General features: G+C 33.1%; 1 pseudogene; it reads right to left on the bottom strand.

The window, feature by feature from the left end:
• Positions 1 to 13,536: 13,536 nt before the first annotated feature.
• The window catches only part of LOC141550299 (phosphoglycerate kinase 1-like), a 72,333-nt pseudogene continuing 67,821 nt past the window's right edge, over positions 13,537 to 18,048 (bottom strand).

Below are 18,048 nucleotides of genomic sequence, written 5' to 3'. Positions count from 1 at the left end.
CTATTGCAAATAATGCTTGTTTTCTATAGTTTCTATTTTGTTAAAAAAAAATGGTTTTTCCATGCACTAGCTTTGTAAGTATTTTTAAGCATAAATGAGGGTTCCACTTTGATAAAACTTTTCTTCCTGTAACAATTGATATAAATATGAAATTTAAAAATATGATTTATTATGATTTTTTTAATGTTGAACTGAGTTGACTTAGAGTAAATAATTTTCTAATATTAAAAAAATGCTGTTTGCCCAAAAAAAGTCATTTGTGAAAGCATTTTTTCATTTTTCATATTTTAAACAGATATTCTTGATATATATAGAAAGAGAGAGAGAGAGAGAGATTGATCACATTCACAAAAATAGAGATTCATTTTTTTATTAGTTCCTTTGATGTCTTTGACTTTTTATTCTTCCCTACGAATTTTGTTATTTTTTTCTAATTCAGTAAAATAATTTTTGATAATTTAATTGGAATAGCATTGAATACATAAATTAGGTTAGGTAAATTTGTCATTTTTATCATATTGGTTCTATCTATTTATGAACAAATTATATTTCTCCAATTACTTAAACCCAACTTTATTTGTATAATTTAAAAAATAATTTTATTCATTTAATTCCTGACTTTGTTTTGGCAGTTGTACTCTCAGATAGTTTATACTGTTTAGAGTTATTTTAATGGGATACTGTTACTATCTCTTCCTGCAGGGTTTTGTTTGTGATATATAAGAATACTAATGATCTATGTAGGTCTGTTTTATATTCTGCAATTTTGCTAAAATTATTGTTTTAATTAACTTTTTAATTAAGTCTTTAGGATTTTCCAACCATGCCATTGTATCATCTACAAAAGAGATGGTTTTGTTACCTCAATGCCCATTTTAAATTTTTTCAATTCTTTTTTCTTCTCAGGCTATTGCTAGGATTTCCAATTCAATACTGAATAATATTGTTGATAGTAGGCTTTCTTGTTTCATCCTGATTTTTACTAGGAAGTCTTCTAGCTTATTCCTATTACAAATAATGCTTGCTGATGGCTTTAGATGAATGTTTTTTATTAATTTAAAGAAAAATTCATTTGTATCTATATTTTAAATTATTCTTAGAAATAACTTTAGTACTCTATCAAAAATCTTTTCTACATCTATTGATAAAATCATATTCTTTTTCATTATTGATATAATTAATGATGTGAATAGTATTTTTTGTGATAAGCTATCCCTGCATGCCTGGTATAAACCCTACTTAATTATATGTGTAAGCTTTGTAATCTATTATTGAAAACTTTTAGCTAATATTTTATTTAGGATTTTTGCATCCATATTCAATTAACAAAATTGATCTATAATTTTCTTTCTGTTTTCTTGATGATTTAGGTATCAGTATCATATTTGTTTGATAAAGGAATTTAATGGAACCCCTTCTTTGCATGTTATTCCAAATAATTCAGTTAATATTGGAATCAATTGATTTGCAAGTTTTTGATAGAATTCACTTATAAATCTGTCTGGTTCTGGTAATTTTTTTCTTTGGAAACTAAATTATGGCCCATTCAATTACTTTTTTTCTAAAATAAATCTAAATAGATATTCTGTTTTTTTTTTCTTCTGCTAATCTAGACAATTTATATTTTTGCAAATATTTTCTATTTCATTCAAATTGTGGATTTTATTGGCATATAATTCAGCAAAATAATTTCTAATGATTCATGAGTGATATATTCACCATTTTCATTATTGATGGTTTGGCTTTATTCTCTTTTTAAATCAAATTAACCAATGACTTGCTATTTTTTTAAAAATAAAATGAATTCCTAGTTTTATTTATTAATTCAATGTTTTTGTAGGTTATGTGCAATTCTTTTAAATATATTTCCATATTTACCATGTTGAGCAAGAAAAATCAGACCAAAAGGGTGGGGAAAAAAAATCATAGGAAAGAAAAAAAAAAAAACAAAAAAAAGATGAAAATGTCATGTTACAATCCACAATTAGTCTCCATAGTTTCCTTTCTGGATGTGGATTGCATTTTCCATACCAAGTCTATTACAATTGCCTTGAATCTCCATATTGTGGAGAAGAGCCAAGTCTTTCACAGTCGATCATCATATAATTTTGTTATTGTATACAATGTTCTTTTGGTTCTGCTATCAGTATCACATCATGTAAATTTTTTCCAGATTATTCTAAAATCAGCCTTATTTCTTATACAACAAGAATACTCTGTTACATTCATGTACTATAACTTATTCAGCCATTTCCCAATTGAGGACCATCCACTTAATATCCAGTTCCTTACCACAACAAAAAGGGCTGCACAAGTATTTTTGCACATGTGGGTCTTTTTTCTTTTATGACCTCTTTGGCATACAGACCCAATAGTGATACTGCTGGATCAAAGGGTATGCACATTTTTATAGCCCTTTGGATATAGTTCCATATTGCTCTCCAGAATGATAGGATCATTTCACATTTCTACCAAATATAGCATTAGTGTCCAACTTTTCCCACATCCCCTCCAACATTTTCCAGTCACCTTAGTCAATCTAAGAAGTATGAAGTAATACCTTAGAGTTGTCTTAGTTTGTATTTCTCTATAGTTATTTAGAGCACTTTTTCATCTAACTATAAATGGCTTTAATTTGTTCATGACTTGTATCCTTATATATCTGAGACAATTCTCTATATATTTTAGAAATGAGACCTTTATCAGAAACACTAGTTGTAAAAACTGTTTCTCAGCTTTCTACTTCCCTTGTAATCTTGGCTACATTAGTTTTGTTTGTGCAAAACATTTTTAATTTAATGTAATTTAAATGATTTATTTTATATGTCATAATATTCTCTAGTTCTTCTTTGGGTATAAAATGCTCTTTCTTTTCTTCAAAAATCTGAGGTGTACACTAGCCCTCCTAATTTACTTATATCACTTTTTATCTCTAAATTATGAACCCATATCAACTTTACCTTGGCATGAGGTATTAGATGTTGCCTAGATAAATGCCTAGTTTCTGTCATACTCTTTTCTTATTTTCCCAGCAATTTTTGGTCAAATAGTATGTTCTTATCCCAGAAGCTGGAGTCTTTGCATTTAACAAAACACTTTACCTATTTCACTGATCCACTACTCTATTTCTTATCCAGTACCAATTTTTTTTTTATTATTATAGCTTTATATTTACAAAACATATGTATGCATAATTTTTCAACATTCAACCTTACAAAACCTTCTTTTTCAACTTTTCCTCTCCTTCCCACCACCCCCTCTCCTAGATGGGCAAGTAGTCCAATACATGTTAAATATATTAAAGTATATGTTAAATCCCATATATGTATACATATTTATACAGTTATCTTGCTGCATAAGGAAAATCAGATCTAGAAAGAAAGAAAAAAACTTGAGAAAGAAAACAAAAGTGCAATAAAACAATAATGGAAAGAGTGGAAATGCTATGTTGTGGTCCACACTCATTTCCCATAGTTCTCTCTCTGGGTATATCTTATTCTCTTCCTTACTGAACAATTGGAACTGGTTTGAATCATCTCATTGTTGAAGAGAGTCACATCCATCAGAGTTGATCATCGTATAATCTTGTTGCCATGAATAATGATCTCCTTGTTCTGCTTATTTCACTTAGCATCAATTCATATAAGTCTCTCCAGGCCTCTCTGAACTCATCCTGCTAGTACCAAATGGTTTTGATGACCACTGCTTTATGGTATAGTTTTAGGTCTGGTATTAGGCCACATTCCTTTGCATTTTTCATTAATTCCCTTGAATGTTATTATTTTTTCTAACTCTAAAAGTACTTTTTTTTTTTGGCAATTTGATTGGTATGGCACTGAATAAGTAGATTAATTTAGGTAGAAATGTCATTTTTATTACATTAGCTCAACTCACCCATGAGCAATTGATATTCTTCCAATTGTTCAGATCTAATTTTATTTGTGTGAAAAGTGTTTTTTTAATTGTTTTCATATGGTTCCTGGTTTTGCCTTGGCAGGTAGACTCCCAAATATTTTATACCTACAGTTATTTTAAATAAGATTTCTCTTTTCTATCTCTTGTTGCTAGGCTTTGTTAGTAATACATAGAGGGTTAATTTTATATCCTGCAACTTTGCTAAAGTTGTTTATTGTTTCTAATATTTTTTAAGTTGATTCTCTAAGATTCTCTTACTATACTATCATTTGCAAAGAGTGATAGTTTTGTTTCCTCATTATCTACTTTAATTCCTTCAAGCCAATAATTTTCTTACTTTTAATTTTATTCATCTCTCCTTTGGTTTTCAGAATTTCTCATTTGGTATTTATTTGTCTAGGGGTTAATTTGTTATTTTCCTAGCTTTTTTAGTTGCATGCCCAATTCACTGATCTTTTCTTTTTCTATTCTATTTATGTAAGCATCTAGAGACATAACATTTCTTCTAAAACTATTTTGGTTGCGTCCTAAGAGTTTTGGTATGTTGTTTCATTATTGTCATTCTTTTGGATGAAACTGTTGTTTTGATGATTTATTCTTTAACCTACTCATTCTTTAACATTAGGTTTAATCTCCAATTAGTTTTAAAATCCATGTTTCCATGAATCCTTATAAAATGTAATTATATTTGGAAAGATATTTTTAATATTTGTTTTTATTTTAGCTATAAGATTCCTATGTCCTTCTATATGGTTGATCTTTGCAAATGTACCATAAATTAGTGGAAAAATGGGTATTCCTTTCTATTTACATTCAATTCTTTCTTTATATTTACCACATCTAGCCTAGCTAAAATTCTTTTCACTTCTATAATTTATTTTTTATTAGATTTTTACTATTGTTTTAAAATTATGCATTACTACCTCCAGGAATGGGCTTCAGAATTGCTAAACTACTTATTGATCTATTGGAAGTCCCCTTGTGTATACATCATTGATTTGATCTGCCTCAAGTCTCCATAGCAGGGCTCTGAGCTTTGAGTACAGTCAATCAATAAACATTTAAGTTTACACTCTGAGCTAGGCATATGCTAAAGTACTGGAGTGCAGAGGGCAAAGAAGCAAGGAGGAGCAAGATCCAGAATGTCTAACACCACCAATTAGAGGTGCCAGAACATCATCACCTAGGCAGCATGATGTATGGTGGAATAAATACAAAATTCTGAGTCAAATGCTCTAGATATGAGTTTCATCTCTGACAACTAGCACTGTGTAATACTGGCAAATCATCTTCTCTCTCTGACCCCATTTCCTCATCACTAGATAGAATAATAATAAACAGTTGTCCTATTTAATTGTGTTGCTGTGAGAAAAGAACTTTGTAGATTTTTTTAAAAACCCTATAAATAATGAGATAAACTATTATGATGATAATCCAAGTAGATTTAATCCTTTAGTCTGCGTGAAATGAGCTTTTCCCTTGGGCTGGTAACTTTATTTTCCCATTGACTTATCCATGTCAACATTATGTGAACAGCTTCATATCTATAGAATATCTAATGCATCTTTCCCCAATGGAATAAAAAAAAGTTTTATAGATATGATCTCAAAGTCTATAATAAATGCTTTAGAGGAACAAAAGCAGCCAAGCTCTCAGAAGTTTGTATATGCTATATAGCATATATAATAGAATATAATCTCTTGAAGGACAGAACCTCTTCTTTTTTTATGTTTGTATTCTAAGTGCTTAGCACAGTGTCTGTCACAGTATATGTGCTTAATGAATACTTGATATATTTATTTATTGATTGAAGTTCTAGAAGAGTGTAACAACCTGGTTATACTAATACAATGATTGACATAAGCAATAGCATAAACAAGGTTTTCACTAGGAGTTAGCAGATTTTTATCTTCCCATTAACTTGCTGTTTGATCTTGAGTAAGCCATTTCAATTATCTGGGCCTCTTCTTAGTCATCTGTTAAATGAGATGAGTGTGTGTGTGTGTGTGAGAAGAGAGAGAGAGAGAGAGAGAGAGAGAGAGAGAGAGAGAGAGAGAGAGAGAGAGACAGAGACAGAGACAGAGACAGAGACAGAGACAGAGAGACAGAAAGAGATACACATCTAGGGGAGGACATGGCAGAAGGGAAGGGGGAATTGGAACAAGGGGTTTTGGAAGGGCTAATGTTGAAGAACTGTTCATGCATATGCTTTGAAAAATAAAAAGCTTTAATAAAAAAAAAAGTTCAAAATGGGACACAGACAAATAGGACAATGTTGGTACCAAAATGTTTGTTTTAATATATATTTTAGAAGCTTCCCTTTTTAGAAGCTTAATATAATATATAATGCTCTTTTTTCACCTTACATATAAAAGCATTCATGTTTCTTAGATTGATTTTCATGTTGTTGACTGACTTTCTAATTCATAATATTTTTTGAAAGAATTTTCCACATTTGGGACTTCCCACCAAGATGGCAGAGAGGACACACACATTTATTTAAGCACAGCCATTGCTGTCCTGCTAGTGCCTCACTGCTGCCCCCTGCAGTCTGTAGAGGAAGCTTGGTAATACCATCCAATCCCCCCCCCAAAAAAAGAGCATACTGCATTTTTTTGTTGTTGTTTTCTTTGATCCTTCTTTGACAAAATGAGCAAAAAATTAAAACAGACTCTAACTATTGATTGCTTCTTTATGGATAGAGAGAAAACTTTATTATTTATTTATTTATTTATTATTTTTAATATATTTTATTAATTTTAGAATTATAACTCTTTTTGACAGTACATATGCATAGGTAATTTTTTTACAACACTATCCCTTGCACTCCCTTCTGTTCTGAATTTTCCCCTCCTTCCCTCCACCCCTTCCCCTATATGGTAGGCATTCCCATATATTAAATTTGTTATAGTATATCCTAGGTACAATATATATGTGCAGAACTGAATTTTGTTGTTGTTGTTGTTGCAAAAGAAGAAATGGATTTGGAAGGTAAAAATAACCTGAGAAGAAAAACAAAAAATGCAAACAGTTTACACTCATTTCCCAGTGTTCCTTCTCTGGATTCTGTCCATCACTGATCAATTGGAACTGAATTAGATCTTTTTTATGTTGAAGATATCCACTTCCATCAGAATACATCCTCATACAGTATTGTTGTTGAAGTGTATAATGATCTCCTGGTTCTGCTCATTTCACTCAGCATCAGTTCATGTAAGTGAGAGCAGACTTTAAACCCTGAGGAGACTAAAAAACAGACTGTCTCCAGATGAATCCCCAAAAGGGATATGATCTGATCCTCAACACATAAGACTCTCATTGAAGAAATTAAAAAGCAAAACCAAAAAAAAAAAAAAAAGAAACAATGGGAAAAAATGTAAAATATCTTCTTGGGAAAATGACAGACCTGGAAAAAAAGATCTAGGAGAGATAATCTGAGAATTATTGGACTTCCTGAGAAATATGATGAAAAAAGAGCCTGAACATTATTTTCCAAGAAATTATCAATGAGAACTGCTCAGATGTTATAGAAACAGAGTGTAAAATAGACATTGAAAGAATTCATCAATCATCTACTTAAAGGGACCCTAAAATCAAAGCTCCAACAAATATAGTGGTTACATTCTAGAACTAACAGACCAAGGAAAAAATATTACAAGCTGCTAGAAAAAATCAATTCAAATATATCTGAGTTAAGGAATGGAGGAGGATGAACATAGTGTGTATCTTACTCTCATTAAAATTGGCTTAAAGAGAAAAATATTAGACATATTCTACTTATGGTGAAACTTCTACCTCATTGAAAAGTGGGAGGGGAAAAGTGAAAAGGGAAGGAATAATCTAATCGAAAGAGAATACAGAAATTGTGGGGAAAAAAGGAGGGTAAGAAAAGGGGAGCAAGTTTAAGGTGGGGAGAGGGATACTAAAAAGGGAAGGCTGTGAGAAGCAAGTGGTGCTCACAAGTTTAATACTGGGGAGGGGGGTAAGGAAAGGAGGAAAGCATAAGCTGGGATTAACAAGATGGCAAGTAATACAGAATTAGTCATTTTAACCATAAATGTGAATGGGGTAAACTCCCTCATAAAGAGGACGCCATTAGCAGACTGGATTAAAAGCCAGAATCCTACAATATGTTGTTTACAGGAAACACACTTGACACAGGGAGAGACATACAGAGTAAATGGAGCAGAATCTACTATGCTTCAAGTGAAATCAAAAAAGCAGGGGTAACCCTCCTGATCTCAGATCAAACAAAAGCAAAAATTGATCTAATTAAAAGAGATAAGGAAGGACACTATATCTTGCTAAAAGGTAGCATAGATAATGAAGCAATATCAATATTAAACATATATGCACTAAGTGCTATAACATATAAATTTTTAAAAGAGAAATTAAGAGAGCTGCAAGAAGAAATAGACAGCAAAACTATAATAGTGGGAGATATCAACCTTGCACTCTCAGAATTAGACAAATCAAACCACAAAATAAATAAGAAAGAAGTCAAAGAAGTAAATAGAATACTAGAAAAGTTAGATATGATAGATCTTTGGAGAAAACTAAATGGAGACAGAAAGGAGTACACTTTCTTTTCAGCAGTTCATGGAACCTACACAAAAATTGACATAAAAACCTCAAATTCAAATGCAGCAAGACAGAAATAGCAAATGCATCCTTTTCAGACCATGATGCAATGAAAATTATATTTAATAAAAAGCCAAGGGAAAATAGACCAAAAATAATTGGAAACTAAATAATCTCATATTAAAGAATAATTGGGTGAAGCAGCAAACCATAGACATAATTAATAACTTCACCCAAGAAAATGACAATAATGAAATGTTACATCAAAATGTGTGGGATGCAGCCAAAGCAGTAATAAGGGGAAATTTTATATCTCTAGAGGCCTACTTGCATAAAATAGAGAGAGGGAAGGTCAATAAATTGGGCTTGCAACTAAAAATGCTAGAAAAGGAACAAATTAAAAGCCCCCAGTCAAAGACTAAACTTGAAATTCTAAAAACAAAAGGAGAGATTAATAAAATTGAAAGTAAAAAAAAAAAAAAAAAAAAAAAAAAAAAAAAAAAAAAAAACTATTGAATTAATTAATAAAACTAAGAGTTGGTTCTACAAAAAACAACAACAACAACAAAATAGATAAACCCTTTTTAAATTTGATTAGAAAAGGAAAGATGAAAAGCAAATTATTAGTCTTAAGTTGCCAATAAATTTGATAACTTAAATGAAATGGAAGAATACCTTCAAAAATATAGCTTGCCCAGATTAACAGAGGAAAAGTAAATTGGTTAAACAGTCCCATTTTAGAAAAAGAAATAGTAGAAGCTATTAATCAACTCCCTAAGAAAAAATCTCCAGGACCAGATGGATTTACAGGTGAATTCTATCAAAAATTTAAAAAACAATTAACTCCAATGCTATATAAATTATTTGAAAAAATCGGGATTGAAGGAGTCCTATGAAATTCCTTTTATGACACAGACATGGTACCTGATACCTAAACCAGGTAGGTTGAAAACAGAGAAAGAAAATTAAAGACCAATCTTCCTAATGAATATTGATGCTAAAATCTTAAATAAAACATTAGCAAAAAGATTACAGAAAATCATCCTCAGAATAATATAGTATGACCAAATAGGATTTATACACCGGGAATGCAGGGCTGGTTCAATATTAGGAAAACTATTAGCATAATTGGCTATATCAATAACCAAATTAACAAAAACCATATGATCATTCAATAGATGTAGAAAAAGCATTTGATAAAATCCAATATCCATTCCTAATAAAAACACTTGAGAGTACAGGAATAAATGGACATTTCCTTAAAATAGTCAGGAGCATACATTTAAAACCATCAGTAAGTATCATATGTAATGGGGATAAACTGGGACCATTCCCAGTAAAATCAGAAGCGAAACAAGGTTGCCCACTATAACCCTTATTATTCAATATTGTATTAGAAACCCTAGCCTCAGCAATAAGAGTTGAGAAAGAGATTAAAGGAATTAAACTAGGTAATGAGGAAACCAAATTATCACTTTTTGCAGATGATATGATGGTATACTTAGAGAACACCAGAGATTCTACTAAAAAGCTATTAGAAATAATTTACAACTTTAGCAAAGTTTCAGGATACAAAATAAATCTACATAAATCCTTAGCATTTTTATACGTCACCCACAAAATCCAACAGCAAGAGATACAAAGAGAAATTTCATAAGTGTCAATAGCATAAAATATTTGAGAATCTATCTACCAAAGGAAAGTCAGGAATTATATGAGCAAAATTATAAAATACTTTCCACACAAATAAAGTCAGATTTAAATAATTGGAAAAATATTAACTGCTCTTGGATAGGCCAAGCAAATATAATGAAGATGACAATACTCTCTAAACTAATCTATTTAGTGCTATAACAATCAGACTCCCAAGAAACTATTTTAATGACCGGGGAAAAATAACAACAAAATTCATATGGAAGAACAAAAAGTCAAGAATTTCAAGGGAATTAATGAAAAAAAAAATCAAATGAAGATGGACTTGCTATATGTGATCTAAAACTATATTATAAAGCAGTGGTCACCAAAACCATTTGGTATTGGCTAAGAAATAGATTAGTTGATCAGTGGAATAGGTTAGGTTCACAGGACAAAATAGTCAATAACTATAGCAATCTAGTGTTTGACAAACCCAAAGATTCCAACTTTTGGGATAAGAATTCATTATTTGACAAAAACTGCTGGGAAAACTGGAAATTAGTATGGCAGAAATTAGACATGGACCCACACTTAACACCATTCACCAAGATAAGATCAAAATAGGTCCATGATTTAGGCATAAAGAATGATATTATAAATAAATTAGAGGAATATAGGATAATTTTCCTCTCAGACTTTTGGAGGAGAAAGGAATTTGTGACCAAAGAAGAACTAGAGATCATTATTGATCACAAAATAGAAAATTTTGATGTAACAAACGACATGAATCAACATGAGGAATTATGCATGTCCTTAAGTACTAGAAGGAAGGTATATAAATAACAATCACACATATACTTCCTTCAGCAGCCAAGAGGCAATCCAAAACCAATCTGTTGTCTATCACTTCATGTGTCAGGAAATCCAATGATTCCTGCATGTTTTGAAGTCCTGCAACAGTCTCATCAACAATTTTTGATGTTCATGAGTCAATTACCATACACATAAGGTTAACAGCCATACTCTTTTAGTGGCACATGTACTTAGATATGAAACCATCTGATGTTTCTTGGGTCTTCTCCTTTGTTTTGAAGGTCTTCTCTTTTTCTGTCTTTCTCTGATGGACAGGGCAGATACTTCTCGTTGGCACCCATCTGATTCCTTCTCCATCTGTAGAGATACAAGCAAACTCTCTCCCTCAAGCAGGTAACCTATCTGGTCCCTTCCATTCACTACTTTCTGGATCTCTCCACATCACCTGGTGATTATCTAAAGATAGTGGAGCTGCTCACACTGGATACTGGCCTTCTGGTGGGTTATAAATCCTGTCTGCTGCAGGCAGGGCATTTCCACCAAAAATCAAGAAATTAATAATATAAAGAGATAAATTTAAAAGTTCTCTAGGGTTACCTGTGGCTCCCCCTTTCTTTTGTTTTTGAAGGAGTATTTTGATGTTCTTCTCTATACTATTGCCTGTCCTTTAGGATTAAAAGGTATTCCAGTAGTGTGTAAAATCTTATACTGTGCACAAAAGTGTGCAAAATGCTTATAAGTATATGCAGGTCCATTATTTGTTTTTATTGTTTGTGGCACACCCATAATTGCAAAAACTTGTATGAAGAATTCAGTGACCACTCGGGCTGTCTGTTTTGATACTGGTATTGTAAAAATAAATCCTGAAAATGTGTCTACTACAACATGGATAAAAGACAGACAACCAAAAGATTTATAATGGGACACATCCATTTGCCAAATTTCATTGGGTCTCAAACCACGAGGGTTCTTCCCTGGAGGGAGCACAGGAGTGTGAAAAGGAAGGCAAGCTGTACAGGCTTTTACTATGCTCCCAGTTTCCTCTTTTGTTATCCTAAACTGCAAATGTAAAGCTCAAAAAGCTTGATGATATTTAGAATTAGAGTCTTGGGCTGCCTAAAATAAAAGAGTATTGGCTAACATGATTAGAAGACTGCCTTTGAGTTTCCATAAAAAATAAGACCTGGAAGTCCACTATGAGAGTGGACATGCAAGATATAAATCTTACCTGGATGCTTTCTCACTTGCTCTTGAAGTTTCTTAAAGAGCTGATATATATTAGAAGCTACAAATTTTATTTGGGCTGTAGCAATTCTTTGTACCATACCTACTGAATAAGCCAAATCAGATATTATATTTACTTCTCCTGGATAATAAGTAAGGGCTAGCATGATTACATACAATTCATTCTGCTGAGTGAACTGAAAAGAAGTTCTGACTATTCTCTTTATAGTTAAGTCATGAGAGTATACAGCACGAATGTTATATTTGGATGCATCTGTAAAAGTAATTGGTCCTTTAAGAGAAACCTTAGAAACCTTTTCTTCAAAAGTCTATCACCAATTATGTAGTAGCTGAGTTATCTGTAATGGAGACCCATGTGTAAAATTTGGAGCTGTGGCCAATAAAATTTGCCACTCTGGGATGGTTTACACTAATTTATGCATTGGTATAAAAGGTGCATATATTGTCAGGTCTTATCTCAGATAATTGTATTACTCACTTAATGGTCTTTAATAAGTTTCTAGCCACAATCACTGGGTAAGAAATAAGGCTTTGTTCTGGTTAGGTTGGGATCACACTCAATCACACTATGTCCTTGATTAAAGACTGCTGTGGGTGCCTCTTCTGTAGCAAAAACTGATATTTCCAAGGGTTTTTGAGTAACTCTTTTAACCACATTGGATAAAGCTAATTCAACTTCTCTTAAAGCCTCTTGAGCTTCTTTTGTGAGTTGGCATGGTGAGTTTAAAGCATTGTCTCCCCTTAAAATGTAATATAGTGGTTGTAATTGATAGGTAGTTAAGCCTAACACTGGATCCATCAGTTGGATATCTTCTATCAATTTCTAAAAGTCATTTAAGGTGTTCAACTTCTCTGTCTTAAAGAAAGCTTTTGTACATATCCTAAATATTGAAAAGGAGAGTGCCTTTGAATTTTTTCTGGAGCTATATGCAATTGGTAGTACCTTAATGTTTCTATGGTCTTTTGTAAACATGCTTCTAACATTTGTTTTTCAGGTGCACACCCCAAGATATCATCCATGTAATGTAATAGCGTAACTTTTGGAAATGCTTTTCTTACTGGAGTAAGAGCAGTAACTTTTTTCTTTCTTTCTAAAAGGCGTCTATCTACTCCAGCGATCACCACAATGGTTTAGACATATTAAATAACTTCAAGTGAAACATATACATCCAGAAAACACAGAGTTAAGTTGAGCTGCTTCTGAGGCTCTCATTGCCCCCATCTTCTGATCACTGCTAGAGTCTTGAGGAAGAAATGTGCCCAATGCCAAGGAACAAAACAGAGAGCACCACAGGATCATGTTGGAAAGATTGTGCACAGGAACCAGTAGGCAGAAGGTGCTGCCCATTAGATATTGCTAAGTGTGTTCATCCCAGGAAGGACTCTGCCCTCCAACAACTCTATACTGGCACCACCCCAGAGCTCACATGATAGACATTGTCCTCAGTATTCCATTTGGCACAGCAAATGGAAGTGTTCCCATCACCTATTATAATGATGCAGACTCTCTTGGTACCCTCTACCACCATATTGATTAGTTACTCTGAGCAAAGGCTTTCCACTCAGATACTCCAATAGGTCTGTTTGATACAACCTGTTTGTCCTCAGCCATAGTTTCTATGTACTTCTGTCTGCTCTTGGAGACACAATCCAAACCCATCCAACCAACAGGGATGCCAGAGGCTAATGTGATTTGATGTGTCTTGGCATACCCATCAAATTTGAACTCTGTGATGAATTCAACAGGCAAAGGGATCTTTGACACCATTCTTCTCAGCCTTGGCCATCAGGTCTTTGACAATCTTGTCCCCCTCTTCATTAAAAAGAGAAGTTTCAATCTCCATGTTGTTGAGCACTTGAGAAAAGTGAAACCCATCCCACCACCAATAATCATCTCATTGACTTTGTCTAGCATATTATTGATAACTGTATTTTGTTGGTAACTTTAGCTCCACCCAAGATGGATTAGAAGAGACTCCCTGGCTTCTCCAAGGTCTTGGGAAAATAAGTCAGCTCTTTTTCATGAAGAAGACACATGTCTTTTGGGTCAGATTCACCCCACCATGGAATTGTGGGCATGGTGAACAAAAGCATCATTGACATAGATATTCTCTGCTAGGGAACCTAGCAACAAGAGTGCTAGGGAACAGAATAACAAGAGTTTGCATTAATCTTGTGACCCTTCATCATATACCTTGCACACAATTTGCCACATTTGCATAAGTAACAAGTCTGTGCAAAGACAAGTCTTGTGTTACTTGACCCTTGTGGTCTTTGGCTGGTTGGATCTCAGTCAGCTCACTCTTGAGAATGGATATTGAGGTCTCTGGTGTGGGTTCTGCCTCACTGTCACTGCCTCATTTGACACATAATAGGGCTATTTTTCATTCTCTGTGGCAAAACTGTCCATTCAAATCTTTTATAAGCCTCGGCTAAATTAATGCTGGACATGGAAAAGGCACATCTTTTCATATCCTCCTTATCCAGAGGGATAGAATAGAAATAATCCTTAATGTCTATAACCCAAAGAGGCCATTCCCTAGGCAATTGAGGAGATGAAAATCCAGCCTGAAGAGTTCCCATAGTTTCTATCTGTTCATTTGCTTTTCTCAAATCAGTCTACATCCTCTGTTTTCCAGATTTCTTCTTTTTTTTTTTTTTAATAGCAAATACAGGGGAATTTCAAGGGCTTAGAGAAAATTATAAATGTCCTTGGTCTAGTTGCTCCTGTGCTGTATCTAATAAGACCTGAATTTTAGCACTTGTTAAGGGCCAGTGTTCCACCCATAGTGGTGTATCAGTTTTCCATTGAATGGGAACAGGTGAGAGTGCTGGCAGGCCTTCAACAGCATTCCTGCCGAAAAAGCCAAAGTACTCAATTGTAATCCTAACTGTTGTAAGGTGTCTCTCCCTACAGATTGATGGGGATTTTTTTTAACTACAAAAGAAGTTAGGAAGGAAGGAAGAACTATCCACCAATGAAGAGAATCAACTAAAAAACTATTAGAAATAATCCACAACTTTAGCAAGATAGCATTTTTATACATCACTAACAAAAATCCAACAGCAAGAGATACAAAAAAAAAATTCCATTTAAAATAGCTGTTGGTAGTATAAAATATTTGGGAATCTATCTACCAAAGGAAAGTCAGAAACTATATATATATATATATATTTCCACACTAATATTGTCAGATATAAACAACTGAAAAAATGTCAAGTAATCTTGGATAGGTCGAGTGAATATAAAGATGACAATACTATGCAAACTCATCTATTTACTTAGTGCTAAACCAATCAAATTCCCAAGAAACTATTTTACTGACCTAGAAAAAATAACAACAAAAATCATCTGGAAAAACAAAAGATCAAGAATTTCAAAGAAATTAATGAAAAGAAAAGCAAATGAAGGTGCCCTCGCTGTACCACATCTAAAAATATATTATAAAGCAGCAGTCATCAAAACCATTTGTTATTCGCCAAGAAATAGACTAGTTGTTCAGTGGAATAGATTAGGTTCACAGAACAAAATAGTGAATGACTGTAGAAATCTAGTATTTGACAAACCTAAAGGCCCCAACTTTGGGGATAAGAATTCACTATTTGACAAAAACTTCTGGGAAAAAGTAGAAAGTAGACCCACACCTAATTCTGTATAGCAAGATAAGGTTGAGATGGGTTCATGGTCTAGACATAAAGAATGTTATTATAACAAATTAGAAGAATATAGGATATTTTAATTCTCAGATCTGTGGAGGAGGAAAAAATGTGTGACCAAAGAAGAACTAGAGATCATTATTGATTACAAAATAGATAATTTTGATTATATTAAGTTAAAAAGTTTTTGTACAAACAAAAGACAAGATTAGAACAGAAGCAATAAACTGAAACTGAAAAAAAAAAAACCAATCATTTTTACATGCAAAAGATCTGATAAAGGCCTCATTTCTAAAATATATAGAGAATTGACTCAAATTTATAATAGTTGAAGCCATTTTCCAGTTGATAAATGGTCAAAGGATATGAACAGACAATTTTCAGATGAAGAAATTGAAATTATTTGTAGTCACATGAAAAGCTGCTCCAAATCACTATTGATCAGAGAAATGCAAATTAAGAGACCTCTGAGATACCACTACACACCTGTCAGATTGGCTAAGATGACAGAAAACGTTAATGACCAATGTTAGAGGGGATGTGGGAAAACTGGGACACTGATACATTGGTGGTGGAGTTGTGAACAAAAGCAACCATTCTGAAGAGCAATTTGGAACTATGCTCAAGAAGTTATCAAACTGTGCATATGCTTTGATCCAACAGATCCCAGAGAGATCTTAAAAGAGGGAAAAGGACCCACATATGCAAAAATTTTTGTGGCAGCCCTCTTTGTAGTGGCAAGAAACTGGGATCTGATTGGATGCCCATCAATTGGAGAATGGTTGAATAAGTTATGGTATATGAATACTATGGAATACCATTGTTCTGTAAGAAACAACCAGCAGGATGATTTCAGAAAGTTTTGGAGAGACTTACATGAACTAATGCCAAGTGAAATGAGCAGAACCAGGAGATCATTATACACAGCAACAACAATACTATCTAGATCAATTCTGATGGATGTGGCACTCTTCAACAACGAAATGATTCAAACAAGTTCCACTTGTTCAGTGACGAAGAGAGCCATCTACACCCAGAGAGAGGACTATGGGAACTGAGTGTAGAACACAACATAGCATTTTCACTTGTTCTGTTGTTGTTTGCTTCCATTTTGTTTTCTTTCTCGGTTTTTCTTTTTCTTCCTTCTTGATCTGTTTTTTTTTTTTTTTTCAGCAAGATAACTGTATAAATATGTATACATATATTGGCTTTAACATGTATTTCAACATATTTAACATGTATTAGACTACTACCTAGGGGAGGTGGTGGGTGGAAGGAGGGGAAAAATTTGAAACAAAAAGTTTTCAATTGGAAAAATTACCCATGCTTATGCTTTGTAAATAAAAAAGTTTTAATAAATAAATAAATAAATAATTTTACTCATTTTGGCCCTAATAGAGAATGTGAATTTTTTTTCAGGTTTTCAACTTCATACCAATGTTTTTCCTATTATGAAAGGGAATGGCAAGGAAAGATGTGGATACAAGTCTCCATGGATATATTATAATGGTCCCACTTTGCTTTGACCCAAAGTAGTAAACAACTTCTCCCCAACCCCATCTATATTTCCATGGGAGAAGTTGGCACAGAAATGGTATAGAGATTGACATTATAGGCTGATTTTGCAGGCAAAAAAAGCCCAAAGTAAATCACTACAAGCTTAAAAATAAAATATCATCATTGAAAAAGTGTAGTAGCATACACCACAATTTCCTCAAAATTAGTTAGGTACCACATATTCTGTATCCTATCATGGCAACTAGCATGATAGGTGAAAAAAGATATTTGCAACCATGTGCCTTTGGCAGTAGGATATGTGTATAAGTGAATATTGTGGAAGGTTTTTTGGGGGAGGGGTGGAGGAAGGTATTTTTACTTTCTTCACATTTGCAATTAACCTGGGTTAGTCATTTGATATTGGAACCAAAACCAACTTAGGAGAGTGAATGACAGCAAATACCTTCTTGGGGCTCAAGATAGAAAAAATATGACTAAATAAGCCTGGAAAATGCTAAATGTGCTGATTTTATAGAGGAAAAACCATGGAAGAAGGAGAAAATAGATATTCTGGGCTGCTGAGCTTGATTTTGATTTTTCAGGAATCCATCAAAGACATAAATGATCAAAAAACCTCAACTTGACTTTATCAAGAAACTTCATCATCTCATTAGTCTGGCTACTCTTCTGGGTTTCATAATGATC

Source organism: Sminthopsis crassicaudata, chromosome 1 (genome assembly GCF_048593235.1).
Source record: "Sminthopsis crassicaudata isolate SCR6 chromosome 1, ASM4859323v1, whole genome shotgun sequence".
Classification (NCBI taxonomy): Eukaryota; Metazoa; Chordata; class Mammalia; order Dasyuromorphia; family Dasyuridae; genus Sminthopsis; species Sminthopsis crassicaudata.
The sequence above is the reverse complement of the archived record's forward strand: the minus strand, read 5'-3'. Positions and strand labels throughout refer to the sequence as shown.